This window comes from Ambystoma mexicanum, chromosome 8, assembly GCF_040938575.1.
Source record: "Ambystoma mexicanum isolate Mex_15411 chromosome 8, UKY_AmexF1_1, whole genome shotgun sequence".
Classification (NCBI taxonomy): domain Eukaryota; kingdom Metazoa; phylum Chordata; class Amphibia; order Caudata; family Ambystomatidae; genus Ambystoma; species Ambystoma mexicanum.
This window is the reverse complement of record NC_090929.1, coordinates 1,056,842,388-1,056,846,934: the sequence shown is the minus strand read 5'-3', so window position 1 is coordinate 1,056,846,934 and position 4,547 is coordinate 1,056,842,388. Positions and strand designations below refer to the sequence as shown.

The 4,547-nt window shown below is 43.8% G+C and overlaps 1 non-coding gene across 1 annotated transcript; it reads right to left on the bottom strand.

The window, feature by feature from the left end:
* Positions 1-3,397: 3,397 nt before the first annotated feature.
* Positions 3,398-3,504, bottom strand: LOC138474985 (U6 spliceosomal RNA). The gene has a single exon (XR_011269191.1). It is a non-coding gene; the product is annotated as a U6 spliceosomal RNA (small nuclear RNA).
* Positions 3,505-4,547: the final 1,043 nt, after the last annotated feature.

Below are 4,547 nucleotides of genomic sequence, written 5' to 3'. Positions count from 1 at the left end.
TTTGCAGCAGACCTGCAGATGAACTGTCCTGCTGTTAAATCTCTGTTACCATTTTAACGGTATACACTACAGAGTGTAATTTGCTTTCTGACTTTGAGAACGTTCAGACATGTAATTGCTCATTTTACTGCAGCCCATAAAATAGCTCCCTGGGTTGAGCACTGCGGCTGCAATGTGTGTGTGATCTGCATGTTGCAGGTTCGAATCCCAGCAAGGCCAACTTAGCTTTTCATCCTTCTGAGGTTGATAAATAAGTACCAACACAGGGTGGGTGATATTGTATGTATATTTGTTCTACATAAAACGCTTAAGTGTAAGTATTTGTATTTTGTTTATTATATAGCGCGCCAAGCCCAAATGCATCTAGGTGCATTTCTTACAAGGTTACAGTTACATAAATATACAAAAGGTTGCATATACATCACATTTTACATATCCATATACATCAATTTACAAAACCATTTACATATAGTATTTATCAACGTGGAGATCCATATGAGGGCAGAACACAAGAGCAGAGAACAAGCCTATGTTTTTATAAGCAGTGCGTCTGTAATTGTTAAGGGTGGTCCTGCGCTGCAAGCCAGGTTTTGGCTTTGTTTCTGAATGAATGGAATGAGGGTTCTGATCTGAGGCGGTTGGGTAGCGAGTTCCACAGTTTGGCGGTTAGCACCGGGAAACGGCAGCCCCCTGCTTTCTGCAGCTTGAACCTGGGTAGTAGGAGGCAGTGTACTTGGGCTGCTCTATGATGGCGATCAGAAGAGATGGGTGTGAATCTGTTAGCCAGGTATTCCGGAGCTTGATTGGCGAGGCATTTATGCGTAAGTGACAGAGGTTTAAGGGGGATTGTTTGGGTAACTTATAGCCAGTGTAGGCTTTGTCTAATGTCGGAGATATAGTGCTTTCTTGGAATGTTTAATGCTGCCCTGATGGCGTTATTTTGGGTTACTTGTAGCTTGCTTAGGTTCCGTTGGCTGGTCCCTAGATAGAGCGCATTGCAGTAGTCGAGTTTCAACATGATGAGGGTTCTGGCAAGGGTAATGCAGTTGGTGGAGGTAAGGAATGGTCGACAGGCCGTGATGAGTTTAGGAAGGGCTTGATCTTGTAGAAAGATCTGATACCAAGACATTTGAACCTTTTTTCGCTACCAAATGCCTCAATTTCAAGCGTGGCTCAATCAGTCAGTCTAGGTTTTGCACTTTCCATGCTGGGATTAGTAGGCCCATGCATTTATTGTGAAGACAAAATGTACAAATGACACCATGCAAAGTGCATAGCTAAGCTCAATGAAGGCATCACACGTTGGGCCACTTGATGGGTTTTTTCAATTAGGACCTGCAGAACCAGGGGTTCTTATACTACTAGCGCCTGCACAAATCTCGGTCAATGCACCTCAATCCTGACCTATACTACCCTTTGCCATTCCCCAACTTGAATGGAACACTGCTCTGGCAATGCACCTGGCAGGTTGACTTGTTGGTAACAGTTGCCCATGAAAGAAATGAGCCACACTAGATCTGCTCCTTAGTTCATACATTCTAAAATGCAAGGTATTCAATACCTTATTGACAGAATTCCTGAATCCTGCCTCCCTGTTTAGTGCAGTAATTTCAGTTCCAAAAGCAGATATTTATTTATTTATTTATTCATATTTGTAGCGCGCACAACGGCCCTTAGGCACCGTGGCGCTTGTTACAGAGATTGAGCAGAGCTTAGTTACAGGATGGGAAACAATACAAATATTTTACATACTTAACACAGTACATTTTACATGATATACCAAATGCATTGAGAAGGAATGTGTGTGGGTGTATGGAGTGTAAGATGTTTATGTGGCAGTGGGACAATGGGGGAAGGGTGTTAATTGAAGAGGGAGGTTTTCAGATGTTTCCGGAAGGCTGGGAGGGAAGACTCGGCTCTTAGGGCAGTAGGGAGAGCGTTCCAGAGCTTGGGGGCTATGAATGCAAAGCCTATCCCCCCTGTCTTGGCCCTGTTGATGTGTAGAATATTAATTTTATTGGTATATCCTGTTCTGGTGAGACGGGAGGATGTGGTCCTTGATATGGTTTCTGATAGGTAGGAGGGTGCAGAGAGATTGAGACATTTATGAGTCATAGTGAGAATTTTAAAGGTGATGCGGTCTTTGACTGGGAGCCAGTGGACTGCCTGTCTGGCTTAGACGATGTGGTCTCTTCTCGGGTTGCTTAATGCTGCTCTTAGCGCATTGTTTTGGGTGACTTGAAGTCTGTTTAGGTTTTTCGTAGAGGTGCCAGCTAGAAGAGCATTGCAATAGTCTAGTTTAGCCCCTATCATAGCTCTGGCAATTGAGAGACAGTTTGATTTGGTTAGTTAGGGTTTTATAGCATTAATGCGTTTTGTGCTTAGTGCAGATGCAGAGACAATGGCGCTTACATGCTTGTTCATTTATAGGGTGGCATCAATGTATACCCCTAGCGTCTTTACTGAGGAAGAGACAGGAATGCTAGAGTTGTCTATGTTGAATTTGGTGTAGAGGGGATCTAGCTTGGCTAGTGTGGCCTTTTCACCGAGAATCCAGATCTCTGTTTTATCTCCATTGAGGCATAGGCCATTTGCTGCCATCCATGCTTGGATGGTACCGTAGATTAGGTGGAGAGCCTTTGCGTCTTGGTCATATGAGCCCGATAGTGGTAACAGGACTTGAGCGTCGTCAGCATAGTTTGTGTATACAATCCCAAGTGCATCAAGCTTTTTCGAAGAGGGGCTTCGTAAAGAGGTTCTAAAGTGTGGTTGCTGTGCATGAGCCCTGTGGGACGCCGCAGTGGATGGTGGTGGAGGCTGCATTAGCTATGTTAGAGAATACTTTCATTACTCTGCCTTTGAGGAATGAGGTGATATCGATATTGACCCTGAATTGAAGTTGCTCAACAGGTTGTCAGTCTGTAGAAGGGAGAAGGGTTGGGACATGAGCATTCTTCAATGCTTTTGTGGCAGAGGGAAGAATGAAGGTAGGATTTAGGGTTGCATTAAGTTTTTGGAGGGGAGAAATGATACTGTAGCATGTGCATGCTTGGTTTTGGGAGACACGGCCAGCCGACAAAGAAGAATTGAAAAGGTTGGTGATGAATGGGACTAATGGGCAAGCCCAAGGTTCACCCCTAAAGCATTAATTACTTGACCCTTTTCAGAACTAAATAATGTTCACATCCACATTGAGTACATTAAGGGAACTTCACCCATTAGAGTGCTACATAATAACACATCATTATCTCTTGGCCTTGGACGTGGGCTTGCAGTCACAGTAATTTGGTAGTATGGGCCTATACACACTGATATTAACGATACATATGGTGGTCCATTCTTGTATGAAATGTATATCATAGTAATCACCAATAAATAAATATACATAAATGTATTGTATTTTATTGCTCACCTCGGGAATCTGCAGGTCACCCTAGCGCAATGGCTATGCTAACCTGCTCTTTATAGCTCCAATGTTAGTGCACATGCTGCTGTAGCAAGCACACTTTAATATTTTTATTATGACAAGCACCAGCGCTATCGTTTTTTCTGAACATTTTTCGGAGCATATCCCTCAAATTCCACACAAAAATATCAGCTTCCTTGAAATATATTTCATTTTATATTCAAATTGTGAATAAATACTAGCGCTTCCTAGAGGGGCGGGTAGTGGTGGGGTTGGAAGGGGGTCATGTTCATTTTTATTATTTTAATCAAAGTCCGTTTAGAATAGAACGTTAATAGGACACGCACTTAAACTGTTTCTCCATCGCCACCTGGAGGTACTTCTACGAATGGCTTGGTTGCTTAGCTTGTTAGCCGGAATTACTCTCTTTATCGTGCGCCCGGTCTGCTTGGCTCCTGTATTTCACACGAGGTGTGGCGGTCACCCTGTGATCGGAATCGGATCAAACAGAAAGCGGAGAGCAAATGTAATAAAGAAAGGGATATTTTGCTATATTATAAGAATGCTGACTGGCAATATGGGGGCAATTCCTGGCGCCCCCCTGGGGCTCGAGTCCCCTTTCAACTGAAAAAGTTGAAAGCCCCTGACACTGTCCCAGGGTGCAATTTGTGGGAATAAATAACACCTTTTAGTCTACATATGAACCACACACACACACACACACACACACGCACTCTGAATTCTACCTGCTTTGAATGTCGCATAGCAGGGTGGAGAGGCATTTAGTAGCACGAGACTTGACAGTCTTTTGGGTGTATATTTTTAAACAGGAAATGTCATGTTTTGCTCTTGATCTAGTTCAAACATGGTTTGACATATTTCGTCAGAAAAAATAGCACAATTAGGTATACAATGGGGGTCATTACGACCCAAGCGTTAACCAAATAGCGCCATGGTTGACGCCGGAATCGGCCATGGTGAATGGCAGAATTACCGCCCCATTCCAAGGTTGGCGGGGCAGTAATTCCCCATTCACCATTGGCCCTTCCCCATCCCCATTTTTGCCCCATAGGGCTCAATGGGAATGGGGAAGGTGGTAATAAAGGTACCGCAAATTGCGGTACTGTAATTACCTCCAAGG